At 44.5% G+C, this 14,453-nt stretch overlaps 1 non-coding gene across 1 annotated transcript; it reads left to right on the top strand.

Annotated features, from left to right (window-relative positions):
- Positions 1–6,204: 6,204 nt before the first annotated feature.
- Positions 6,205–6,311, top strand: LOC130499350 (small nucleolar RNA R71). The gene has a single exon (XR_008938228.1). It is a non-coding gene; the product is annotated as a small nucleolar RNA R71 (small nucleolar RNA).
- The last annotated feature ends 8,142 nt before the right edge of the window (positions 6,312–14,453 follow it).

The following is a 14,453-nucleotide window of genomic DNA, read 5'->3' as shown; positions in this document are numbered from 1 at the left end:
TGGCACTGGTGCTGGACGCCAAGCTCTCAATCAGTCTCTGAGCTTCCTCTGGGGTTCTTGTTCTAAAGTTCCCCTCGCTTGCAGTGTCCAGCATTACATGATATTGCACATCAATACCATTGCAGAACTTCATCAACAGCTGAACCTCCGTAAAACCATGATGTGGACAGTCTCTTTGGTACCTCCTGAACCTCTCCCAAGAGCTTTTGAAACCTTCTGTAGGTCCCTGAGAGAATGTCCAAATTTTATCTTTTATTTCTTCAGTCCGTGCTTCATCAAAAAATTTACTCAGGAATGCATTTTGGATGTCGGTCCAGGATGTAAGAGATCCTGGTGGTAGCTGGTTAAGCCAATGTGAAACTTCTCCAACAAGTGAGTATTTGAAGAGCTTGCAAAACAAGTAGTCCTCAGGGACTTCATCCATACAGATAAGAGCATTAAGATCCTCGAACCTTTCCAGATGGTCCATAGGATGCTCGTGAGATAATCCAGAGTAAGGTATCTGTGCCACGAGGGTGTAGTACTTTGGATTCAGCTCGAAATTCTGTGTCTGGATATCTGGTAGACGAATGGCTGATCTGTTGACAGAGTATTCCTCTGGACGGTTGTAATCAGCAAGTGTCCTTTGTCGAGCAGCCCCATCTACAGGTATAGCAGCTCCTGTAGCATCAGTATCGGAGTCAGGTATTACAGTCCCCTGATCATCAAGTCTCTGACCTGCTGCATTACGCAGATGACCATCCTGGTCATGCAGGTCCCCGTTCTCATCCCTTTGTAGCACAAGTATCTCACTCATGGTTGCTCGCAGATTGGTATCGACCGATGTTGCAGATGAAGTGTTGATCGATTCTCTTTCACAAGTGTCGATCGATGATATATAAGTGGTATCGATCGATGCTGCGAGTTTCTCTTTGCGGATCGAGCGTTCCAAACGTGCTGGGTCTGAGAAGAAAAGCAATTCTCCTTTGCTGCTTCTGGTACTAATTGGCATGTACCTGAAAAACAAGAAAAAAATTTCGTAAGTAACTTAAAATAGTAAATAAAACCTAGAATAAACCTATTAATCAAGTCTAATGGCGAATCCTTGCTCCCCGGCAACGGCGCCAAATTTGATATCACTCAAATTACCCTAACAAGTGATCTTACTCTCTCAAATAAGAGGTTCGATTGTAGTACTTAGGGATCGAATCCACAGAGAGCTAGGGCGCTCACTAAACTATAGATATTAAGATTTAACTAGGCAAACAGTTATAAAGCAGTAAATATGAATGTAATGAAAGCAAAGTGAACAAGGCAGTTGCTCTTATGCAACCAAGAGTTGTTTGATGGAATGATGGTAGCTATATCTAGGGTTTCTATTCAGGTTGGGATTATAATGATATAGATACTAAAATATGATATTATGGAACTCAACTATAAGAATAACATATCAACTCTCGTTGTATAGGTTATCTATTACTAGATCCAATGATCTCACCTGTCGGGATGATCAATTAGAAAGTGTCGATCGATGACCCTATAGGAGTATCGATCGATACACCTTTCGCTCCGTCGATCGATTCACCTGTCGGGATATCGATCGACGCGCTTCTAGTAGGCTTAATGCGTGGTTGAATAAATCTTCGCTAGGGTTTCTAAACCAGCTCTCGCTGTTATCTAGCAATCCTAGATCAGAGAAGACAAGTCAGATAAGAGACCAAGCTCTCGCTTGTGCCTAATGATTCTATGATCAAGTTCAGGTTAATTACTCAAGAACAAGCATTAAGAACAGTCTCAATGAATAACACCACAACTTAGCAATTCTATATTTGGGGCTAATCCCTCGTAACCTATCTGAACCCTAAACCTAACAGGTGGATCTACTCAGACATGATAGTTGTCACAGAAATCATAGATGAGTAGATGAAATTGCAATATAATGGATATAAAAACCAAAGGAGTTCCAAGAGGACTATGAAGGAGTTCCTCCCTTCTCTCCTAAACTAAGAACAATGAATCAAAAGAAAGCGTAGAAAGTGTAGCCGTCAACAGTGGCTTAGAAATAACATAAATAGGGTTTCTGGTCGTCAAGGGTATTTTGGTAACTTTGTGGTGACTCCTGGGCTTCAGTCAGTCATGGAATATACTCAGCCCACATTCTGATGTCTCTGTCGATCGAATGCAGTGTGCTGTGTCGATCGACATACAATCCTCTTCTCGACAGCTTCCTCTCGCGAGGCAAACCGACCACTCTTCAGTAAAACGGGCATAACTTCTGCTACAGGATGCAGATTGACCTCAGACCGGTGGCATTGGAAAGCTAACTCAAAGCTCTATCTTGTGTCCAAAAGACACCAAAATCACCATATTTTTCCAAATCGTCCCTGAACCTGTAAATACTCTAAAAAGACTCCAATACATAGTAAATAGTATCTATAACACTTATATATCATGGGTAAAAATGGGTAAAATCCATGGTATATCAGTACTGCTTCTGGATCACTGCAACGAATGCTCCTTCTACGCGGGAACAGACCTTGATGACAGATGACGACTGTTCCAAGTTACACAGACCAATCGCATTAACATACTCCATCGGTTGTTCCTCGTCAAGAACTGTCTCATCCGACACTTTCATCCTGGAGAGATGATCTGCTAATCCATTATCAACCCCCTTCTTGTCTCTTATCTCCAGATCAAATTATTGGAGCAAGAAAATCCATCTTAAAAGCCGCGGTTTAGCATCCTTTTTCGTGAGTAGGTACTTGAGAGCCGCGTGGTCTGTGTGCACAATCACTTTTGATCCGACCAGATAGGATCTAAACTTCTCAAAAGCGAACACGATGGCAAGGAGCTCCTTCTCTGTGGTTGCGTATCGGCACTGAGCTTCATCTAAGGTCCTGCTTGCATAGTATATCACATGAAGCTTCTTGTCTTTACGCTGTCCAAGGACTGCTCCCACTGCAAAATCACTTGCATCTGTCATGATCTCAAAAGGAAGATCCCAGTCTCGAGGTTGGACAACTGGTGCACTGACTAGAGCTCCCTTGATCGTGTGGATTGCGGCCAGGCAGTCGCTGTCAAAGGCGAACTGAGCTTCTTTGCAGAGCAGCCGAGTGAGTGGTCTCGCGATCTTAGAGAAGTCCTGGATGAACCTCCTATAGAAACCAGCGTGTCCAAGAAACTCCTGATTCCTTTCACTGAAGTAGGTGGTTGCAGACTCATCATGACCTCGATCTTTGCCTTGTCCACCTCAATGCCTTTCTCTGATATCTTGTGTCCCAGAACAATCCCATCTCTGACCATGAAGTGGCATTTTTCCCAGTTCAGCACCAGATTCTTCTCCTCGCATCGCTTCAGCACCCTGCACAAATTTGACAAACAGACATGAAAGGAGCTTCCACAGACGCTGAAATCGTCCATGAAAACCTCCATTATGTCCTCGATCAGGTCAGTAAAAATCGACATCATGCATCGCTGGAAGGTCGCTGGAGCATTGCACAAGCCGAACGGCATCCTCCTGTATGCATATGTTCCATAGGGGCATGTGAACGTCGTCTTCTCCTGATCGTCTGGGTGGATGGGAATCTGAAAGAAACCTGAATAACCATCTAAAAAGCAATAGTAAGGGTGGTTAGCCAATCTCTCAAGCATTTGATCAATAAAAGGAAGTGGGAAGTGATCCTTACGAGTCGCAGGATTCAACTTACGAAAATCAATGCACATGCGATGACAAGTAACTGTTCTAGTAGGGATCAATTCATTATGTTCATTGGTTATCACAGTGATCCCACCCTTCTTAGGTACTACATGCACAGGACTAACCCACTTACTATCAGATATCGCATAGATCACACCTGCTTCTAGAAGTTTCATTATCTCTTTCTTTACAACATCTTTTAGATTTGGGTTTAACCTCCTCGGATGTTCTACAGAATTCATCGATTCATCTTCCAGGTGTATTCTATGCATGCACAAATCAGGTGAAATGCCAGGTATGTCAGCTAGAGAATAACCTAATGCCTTACGATATTTTCTCAGTTCACACAAAAGCAGAGCAGTCTCTGCATTATTCAGGTTAGCATTCACAATGACAGGATATGTAGAGTTGGGTCCAAGAAATGCATACCTGAGTCCCTTGGGAATGGACTTGAGCTCTACCTTTGGAGCTTTCAGCTCGCTCCATGATTCATCGGTCTGAGCTGCCGGAACAGACGGGTTCTGAGGCGCGGTTGTTCCAGCCGATTTGCTGGGCTCGCTGTTCTCCCCCAGACTTAGATTTGCCACCATCCTTTCAATACTCCTGGCTGAATCCAGGAACATGGCATATGCATCAGCATCAACACTTTCTAAGCTCTGCTCGGCTTCAGCTCTGACTAAGGCGAGTTCAAGAGGATCATCGGTGAGGATCTCCTCAATCATTTCCTCATGCGGCTCCGGTGGATCACCATCTTCTTGGACAGTGAAGGTTTGTCCATCCAGCATCGGTTTCTTGAGCATCTGATTCATCTCAAACTTCATCACAATATCTCCAAGATGGAGATCGATCTTTCCCTGTCGGACATCAATGATAGCTCCAACAGTGCATATGAATGGTCTGCCCAGGATCAGGGGATCCTTGGACTCCTCCTCGAGTTCCAGAACAACGAAATCAGCAGGGACCAATGTGTTCCCAACCAAAACCTGAAGATCTTCAAGGATTCCAACTGGAGACTTCACAGATCGATCAGCAAACACTAGGGACATCCTGGTAGGCTTGAAGTCCGTGTATCCAAGGCGCTTAGCCACAGACTAGGGCATGAGGTTTATGCTTGACCCTAGGTCGACCAGTGAGCATGAAAAGACTGTTCTCCCAAACTGAACCGAGAGGACAAACTTTCCCAGATCACCCAGCTTCTTGATTCTTCTGTCCTGGAGCACTGCACTGCACTCCTTAGAGACAATCATGAACTCGCTGTCATCAGATATCTTCCCAGAGATCAGTCCCTTCACAAAGCTACGCATGGATGGTATCATCTGGATCGCACTCATCAGAGGGAGCTTGACAGTTAGGTCTTCCAGCATCTTCCTGCACTTCATCTCCTCCTTATCCTTGCGTGTAACCTTCGCCGGGACAGGGTAGGGTACTTTTGGTACATACTGACGAGCAGGAGAAGGTGCTGCAGTCGGTGGAACAACCCCAGCGGGTCGCTCTGCTTCAGTCGGAACAGTATCAGTAGGTTGTTCTGCCTCTTCCTCATCTGTGAGTACAGCTTTAGGTGGTTGATCCGACTCCTTCTGCTTCCCTTTCTCAGCCGATGTGAATCTCATGGGGTCCAGATCAGGCAGTTGCTTTCCACTCCTTAGACCCACTGCATTGCACTCCTTGGGGGTTTTTATCTGTTTTTCCAGGGAGAGTTCCTTGCTGTCTCTTCACGCTCTCAGCAGTCTGAGCAATCTGGATATCCATCTGTCTCATATGGCTTGAGGCATTGTCATACTTGGCACTCAGGTCATTGAACATAACATATGATTCATCCTGGTGTTGATGTCGTTGGTGACCTGGTTCAGTGCTTTTCCCTAGATCTGCTAACCTTGGAGCAGTTGACTCATCATATTTGCGAGGCTCTTCATGTCATCAAGCGGAGCAGTTGAGCCGGTTGTGCACCCTGCTGATTAACCGGCTGTTTCTGGCTGTGGAACTGGGCATTCTGAGCTGGGTTGAGGACAAAGGTTCTTCCCTGATTGCCATAAGGTTTTTGGTATCCACTGTTCTGACCCTGATTGCCTTGAGCTTTATCGTCTGGTTTAGGGGCATTGAACAGGTGGGGATTATTCCTCACGTTAGGGTTCGGGTGATAGTTCTTGAACTGCCATCCTTGCCCATTCACATAGCTCACTTCATGCTGATCCTCAGCCGACTGATCTGCCTCTGATGTGCCTTCCGCGATTGCTTTATCCTGAGGGGATTCTTCCATGATGAAGATCTGGTTCTGATTGCTCTTAATCAGCTGGTCGACCTTGGCAGAGAGCTCATCAATCTTGTTGTTCTCAACGCTGTTCACCTTTTTAGTGCGGTCAGTCTCGCGGTTGTTATCAGCTGAGCTTGAAGCCATGTTCTCAATCAATGCGAAGGCACCTTGAGTGGACTGGGTCATGAAATCTCCATTACTGGCTGAGTTTAAAGCGTTCATGTACTCCCAGCCTACTCCATCGTAGAACACTCCCAGCAGATAGTCTTCCTCAAAACCGTGATGTGGGCACTCCCTGCGGTAGACATTGAATCGCTCCCATGCATCGCAAAATGGCTCGTCTACTAGCTGTGTGAAGGTTGCGATCTTCTGTCTCAGAGCTGCCGTCTTCGATTTCGTATAGAAGTGGCTCAAGAAAGCAGATCGGACTTGTTCCCAAGTGGTGAGTGATCCAGTAGATAGTAGATAGGGAATCTAGCCAGCGAGAAGCTTTCCCATCAAGAGAGAAAGGGAATAGAGTACACTTGATGTAATCGGGTGGTACTCCATTCGCCTTAGTGAAACCACACATCTTCTTAAAGTTCTCGATGTGGTCCATCGGTATCTCAGCAGGAAGTCCATTGAAGATCTTCCTTTGCACCAGACTTATCAAGGCGTGCTTAATCTCAAAGTCTTGCCTAGTGCACGGTGGAGGGTTGATGGCAGATCGCGTAGCAGGCAGATTACGCAGTAGGTTTCTCTGGCCGATCGGAACAACCTCCTCCGGTTGGTTCTGCTGATTCGCAGCATTCAGAGCAGCTTGCTCGGCAGCAGCTTGCTGCGCTTGGATTGTTTGCTGCATCTGCTGCATCTGCTGTTGCATGAGTGCAAACGCAGCAGTGAGATCATCCTGGTGATCACCCATGTTGGTGTTCGTAGATCTCAGCTGTTGACGGTTCTGTCGTTCCAATCTCGCTAGTTCTTCGTTGGTAGGCTGATGCAATGGTCCTTGTGCGTTGCTCCGAGTATGTCTACTGGTCATGCACCTGGATCATCAGCTGAAACAAAGAAATAAACAAGAGTTAGATATCTTAGACTAGATATGAAACCGAAAATTAGAGGTAAAAAATCTGGTCCCCGTCGCAACAGCGCCAAAACTTGATACACTAAAAATGAATCCTTGCTACTGCCAAGTTAACAGTTGCAATTGTAGTACTTGAGATTCAAATCCAGAGGACCAGTCTACACTCTAGTTCTATAAGTTCTGAAATCAAGCTAAGATGAAGATATGAATTTGGTTATAAAGTGACTTAGAGAACAAGTAAAAAGCACAAGTGATGAATTCAAGATAAAAGGAGTTAATCTAGGATGAATGCGAGTGATCTCAATCACGACCGAGCAATTATTCAGGTTCGATGCAGTTCTATCTAGAACTCGGAGAACAGGCTAGAGCAACACACTGTCGTGTAGTTGATCCTTTCACCGATCAGACCCAGCTCCTAAGATGTCGCTTGGTCTGAGATCTGATGGTGAACCTTAATGATTGACTCCGATTTGTTCACAATGCACCTTAACATCTACTTTCGTGTGGCTAAGGATGCAATGCTCATTCATACAAGATCTAGCAACCCCTTACACTTTTGATGCACAGATTTACTTGGGATCAAACGCTAGATGATCAGTTTAACGCAGGCATGAAACAATGAATGAATGAAGATTTACTGAATGATAACCTATCTATGCTCAGTCGCGAATGCACTCTATCACCCTAGATCAACAGTCAACTACTCAATCATGATGCAGTGAAGAACAACAGATGAAACTGAATACTCATGATCAGATTAAGAAGAATAAAACTAGGGTTCAGGTTGTTTCTTCGATGAAGAGGTGAGTCGTCGCCCTTACAAAAAGATTGAATCCAAAAGTATGAAACTTGTCTTGCAAAACTAGCGTAAGAAAATAATAAAATGATAGATGGCGTTTTATATGGAGGCGCCAATCAGAAGAAAAGAGATAGGACAACAGGGCTTTAATTCCCGAAATAAGAGTTTCCATATTCATCGGGAACAACCTCCGGATCACTCCGTCTGCTTGTTCCGCTTGAGAGAGAACAGTCTTGGACTGTTATACTTGAGTGTTCTCCGCATGATTGCTCCAAAAGGACATCTTTTCATCATGCACCTCTCTCTCTCTCTTCTGCTAACTCAGACCTGTAAAAGGTCAAAAAGGACTAGACTGACACAAATTAGTAACTTGAAACAAATGAAAACATATATACAATGATGTGAAAACACCATATATCACTTCCTTCTCAAGCATGGTTAATATGTTTCCAAGCTCCATTCTTATCTTAGCCATGTCACTCTGGAAATCCTTGTAGCTGATATCCAAAGGCTGGAAAGTGTCTTCCACCAATGGTGCATGTTTGCCTCAAGGTGTGCCTGCTCTCCCATACATCAGTCACCAATATCATCTATCTCCTCTCTACTGTAGGGTTACTGGTGGTGGTCTGTATGCATGGTAAGCGGCGTATGTGTTCTAGGAAGGCGTAAGCTGATATACAATGGATTTTACCCGTTTTTAACCATGGTATAACTAGTATTTTATTATATATAATCTGTTTTCTGGCATGTTCGGTATGTTTTCAGGTTCAGGAGCATTTTGTGAGAAAGTGATGTTTTTGGAGCATTTGGAGTCAAGAGATGATACACCGAGTTGACCATTCAAGACTAAGTCGGAAATCAACATTGCGATTTTATAATCGATCGATACTCATCTTGAGTTGTCGATCGATCTGTAGCTGAGAAGATCCGCGTACTGAAGAAGATTATAATCGATCGATACACATTTAGTGTTGTCGATCGATATCGAGGACGAAATGGTTTAGCCGACTACTTCACCAAGACTTCACCAAATTACGAGATTGCCCCTGACGAGTTTTTAACCTAATGGAAATGCTTAAATACTCCTGCAAAGTGTTTTTTGACGCAACCTTCGAAAGAAGCAAGCTTTTAACAACCTCAAGCAGAAGAGTGTGAGAGAGAGACTAGAGTTTTTATTTGTGTTCGAGAGATTGGAGAGATTTCTCATCTCCTTTTGTATTTCTACTTTATTATATCTATGCAATTCTTTCATCTATCTATTGTATGAATTGCTTAGCTATGTCTGAGTAGTCTACTTGTTAGATCTAGGGTTTAAATAGGTTTGTGGGATTAGCCCCAAACTATAATTGCTAAGTTGTGATACTCATCAAATGGATTGTACCTTATGCTTGTTTTAGATTAGCTAACTAGAACATAGATCACTAGGATCTTAGATTATCTTGAATTATCCATTTGAGCGATGCCTGTCTCCCGTGAGAAGAACGACAGTTCCTCCTTGAGACCTTGTGTCATATTCGGCTCTGCGCCTAGGCAGATCTAGAAGCCGTCGATCGATATCCCGACAGGTGAATCGATCGGCGCCGCGAAAGGTGTATCGCTCGATATCTCAAAAGGATATCGACCGACTCTTTTTCTGTGTCATCATGCGAAAGGTGTGGCCAGAGATCTAGATATTTAAACGAGTGATTCATCACATACGTTAAGCGGCTGAGATCTATAGTATCATGCAAGCAACTTGTTAAAGCATTTATAGAGATTATAATCTCCATTCCTGAATAGAAACCCTATGTCTAGCACTCTTTATCACATTTAAACAACCCATCATATTGTTAGTTAGAGCAACTACCTTGCTCATTTTAGGAATTGTTATTTTTTCATTTCTATCATATAAACCAACCTTGCCTAGGATTGATTAGTAGATTTTATTTAATTGGTTCCTAGCTCCTCGTGATTCGATCCCTAAGTACTACAGTTGTACCTCTTATTTGAGAGAGTAAGCTCTACTGGGTAATTTGAGCACTATCAATTTGCGCCGTGCCGGGGAGCTTTGATCGCCATTAGATTTAATCTTTAATCTTAGTTTTCTTTTAACCCCCCTTTCTTATTTAAATTTTTTTGTCTTTCAGGTACATGCCCAGCAGTACCAGAAGCAACAGGGGGAAATCAACTTTTATTCTCAGAGGATCCTGCACACTTGGAACGTTGAATCCGCAAAGACCTACGCTCCCATCGATCGACAGAAACGTTACACCAACCGTCGACTGATACTCACGTTCAACAGTCGACCGACACTCAGACAGGAGGACCGTCGACCGATACGTTCGCCGATCCACATCGTTCGATACTTCTAACCGTATATCGATCGACACTACTCCCGCGAAGCATGGTCGCGATTGTTATTCTCACGCAGGGCGAGAATGGAAACCTGTATGACCAAGATGGTCATCTCTGCGTAATGCAACAGGTCAGAGCTAGATGCACAGGGAAACATAATCCCTGAACCTGAAGCTGAGGCTACAGGAGAAGCTCAAACACGATCGTTGGCAGACTAAACCGTCCAGACGAGTACTACACCCACAGATCAGCTATTCGACTTCCAGAGATTCAGAAGCCGAACTTCGAGCTCAAGCCTCAGTACTACTCTCTCGTGTCAGATACCTTATTCTGGGCAATCACACGAGCATCCTATGGACCATCTGGAGAGGTTCGAGGATCTTATCGCTGCTATTCGTATGGATGGAGTCCCCGAGGACTACCTACTCTGCAAGCTCTTCAAATACTCACTGATTGGAGAAGCTTTGCACTGGCTCAAGCAGCTACCTACAGGATCACTGACATCCTGGGCCGACATCAAAAACGCCTTCCTGCGTAATTTCTTTGATGAGGCACGCGCTGAAGACTTAAGAAGCAAAATCGCCACTTTCGCGCAAAAGCCTAGTGAGACTTTTAAGACGCGTGGATCAGATTCAAGTTCTTCCAGCGAGACTGTCCACACCATGGATTCAATGAAGTGCAGCTGCTAAGCACTTTCTACAGAGGTATCGCCTTAGGTATCAGATGGCTCTTGATACTGCTAGTGAGGGAACTTCAACACTAGGAATCCAATAGAGGCTGTGAGACTTATTGAGAACCTAGCCAACAGCAGCAGCACCAAGAACACTGACTCTGACAAGAAGAAATCGGTTGCAGCATCGGGGAGACGCACCAGATGAATGAAGTCAGAGCCAAGATAGATGCTTTACATGCATTTCTGGGGCAGCCAGTCTGCTCAGCTGAAGAAGGAGAGGCTAGAGAGGATGATACAGAGGAAGATGTGAACTACATTGGAGGTACTGGATTTCAGAGATATGGAAACCAGAGTGGAAACAGAAACTTTTTTGGCAGTGGTCAGAAGAGTAACTACAACCAGAGTTCACAGTATCAGAAACCTTCACCAACACAAGGAACTACGGCAACTCAGCTTACCAAAAACCACACCACCCACCCAGGAGAGTAAGTTTGATGCCATGATTGATAGAGTTCTGGAAGGTCAGCAGAAGCTTACAGTAGACTTCAATGGGAAGATTGATTCTGTCTTCAACAATCTGACCACCGAGGATAGACACCATCTGCACTCAAGTTAAGAAACTTGAGACACAGATTGTCCAGACTGAAGACTCTATCAGGAGGATTGGAACTTCTAAGGAAGTAGGGGAAGGAAATAGGAAACACCACGTCAATGCTATCATAGATGATGATTTCTGGCAAGTGGTGAAACAGGAGAAGCTACAAGAAGGAGACTTTGAAGTGGAAAGTTCACTAAGTCTCGGTGGATCACAATGGTGTCGATCGACACCAAACTAGTCCACATCGATCGACATCGACGATGTCATTTCCGGATACGATTGCAGACTGCAAAGCGGTTAGGATATTGACAATGCTGACACTGAATCACGGCTTCTCATCCATACCCACCCACCCACACCTACGAAGATATCGACCGACGAGACGAGCCACTCATCGATCGACACAAAGAAGAGAACCGTATCGATCGACCCTTTCTCCACCTATCGATCGACACGCACCTCTCACATACCGAGTGCAACTACCATCGATAGACAGCAACCGAATCAATGCACTCAGACCCACACCGAAACCACAAGCTAACCCAACCGAAATCACTGGTAACCCTTCAGACACTACACCTACATCAGAGGAAACTGAAAGGAAGAAGGTTAAGGAGTAGGAAGGAGAAGATTCCTAAGAACCTTAAGAGGGAAGCTAATGAAAAGGAGATTGATGGTTTCACTAAGAGAGTTATCGAATCCCACCAGAGAAAACCTTTTGAGGAGGTTTATTTCACAAGTTGTGGATGTTCTTCAGAGAAACAAGGGAGACTGAAACTGACATTAGGAGAAGTTTGACAATGTCAGAGAAGATATGAAGAGAGGATTACTTTGCCAAAAAAAGAGTGATCCTGGGAAGTTTGCAATACCCTGTGTGATACAAGGTATTGAATTTCTCATGCACTATGTGACACTGGTTCATCAGTCAGCATCTTACCAAAGGTCATGGCAGACCATCTGGGCCTGCAAGTAGAGCCTTCACCAGAGATCTTTACTTTCGTGGATTACTCTCAGATAAACTCTGGAGGCTTCATCAAAGACCTCGAGGTACATATTGGTAATGCTATCGTCCCTGTGGACTTTTCATGTCCTAGACATCAAGCTAAATTGGAACTCTTCCCTCTTACTTGGAAGAGCATTTATGGCTACAGTAAGAGCCATATGTGACATGAACACCAACAGGATGTGCTTGACTATGATAGATCCAGAGATCCACTACGACCCTGTCAAACTTGGCAAACCACAAGCCAAATCAGTGGTAAAGAAAGATGATACTGGTAAATCGCAGTTTGTCATTGTGAAGTCGAAGTACGAGACAGAGTACTCGGGATCGATCGACAGTACTTTAACGTCATCGATCGACACTTACAAGTCAGAGGAGATCGACAAAACAACTATGGATCATCGATCGACAGAGACCCACCAGATGATGAACTCGATCTACCAGATCATTGCTACCCCGAATTTCGCCATCCCACCCAACCGAAAGGAAGATGATTACTCAGTAAGGAGTTGGGCAGATAGCGGATTTCATGAGAGTTTTGCAGTAGACATAGCCACCTCTTCCCACAGTGGAGACCACAGTGAAGAATATGATGCAGACTATTGGGAAGAGAGAGCTTGGGAAAATTACTTGGAGAATGACAGATTTGCAATTCGATTCCCACAATCGATCGACATCAAACCCACCATCGATCGATTATCTACTTCATCCAGCAAAACACGACATCGTCCATCGATCGACATCGCCAGTATCATATCGATCGATATTAACCCGACAACTTAAAGGACAAAATCGGAATTTCACCGATTAGGGCAACACAGGGTATAAAAAGGTTTGACAACTCAAGCCAACGAAAATTCAAAACTTTTCACCTTCTAACCCAGCAGCTTCCAGCATTCAGAGATTCATCAATGAAGGACTGCAACAACCATGTTCAATCGATCCAACCGTGCAGCTAGACGTGCACCATCGATCGCCACCCACCACACACCCATCGATCGACACCTTCAACAGAGCTCAACCAAGATCTCATGAACCTTACGATATCAGGAACGTTTCACTAACACCTGATGAATTTGGAATTTTCAGGGACACAGATGGCTATGCAAGAGCTATGGATGGAAGAGTTCTGCACATAACCAGAGAAGACATAGCAGACATCCTCCAAGTTGCTAATGGACCAGAAAACCTGTTCACACAGCAACGTAGCCATCCAGACATCCTAAATCACGTCCAGGACAACACAACACCAACACAAGGGAGGATCAGTTCCTCAACACTTCGGTCAACCTCGACGAATTCACCATCGATCGACATCGTTTCAACACCATCGATCGACGCGGATATCCCGGATCGATCGACAGACCAAGAGTCAGATCGCCCGACAGACGATTGGAGTTTGGACGACGTGCCTTCAATACTGATGGATCCAGGAGATTCAAGTGGAGGCTAAGGATGAATATGGTGTCTACAGAGATGAGTTTGGCTATGCTAGAGGAGTTGATGGTGAGATCATCCATGTTACCAAGGAGCAAGTAAAGGAGATTTTGGATAGAGCATCCCTTTTTCACAAGAGGTTGCTTACGCCTTCCAATACACAACACGCCCTTACCATGCATACACACCACCGACCAGTACCCTACAGTAGAGAGGAGTAGATATGGTGACTGATGTATGGAGAGCTCAGGCGCACACCTTGAGGCAAACATGCACACATTGGTGAAGACACTTTCCAGCCTTTGGATGTCAGTACACAAGGACTTCCAGAATGATATGGCTGAGATAAGAGTGGAGCTTGGAAACCATATTGACCATGCTTGAGAAAGAGGCTATGCCACCAAGTATCGCCGACAGAGTACTGTACCATCGGTCGACATCGGCAAGACTACACCATGGACCGACCAGACTGTTCATCACCTAAGAAAGATGAATGGGAGGTTGCTTACATCAATACACGGATTGGAGACGTCTACAGCCCTCTCAACAACAATGTCGAATGGTTAAGCAAGAGGATCGATCTTCTACAGAAAGAGTTGGACACAATTCGCCAGAA

The sequence above is a fragment of the Raphanus sativus genome, chromosome 8 (genome assembly GCF_000801105.2).
Source record: "Raphanus sativus cultivar WK10039 chromosome 8, ASM80110v3, whole genome shotgun sequence".
Classification (NCBI taxonomy): Eukaryota; Viridiplantae; Streptophyta; class Magnoliopsida; order Brassicales; family Brassicaceae; genus Raphanus; species Raphanus sativus.
This window is presented reverse-complemented; position numbering and strand designations above follow the sequence as displayed.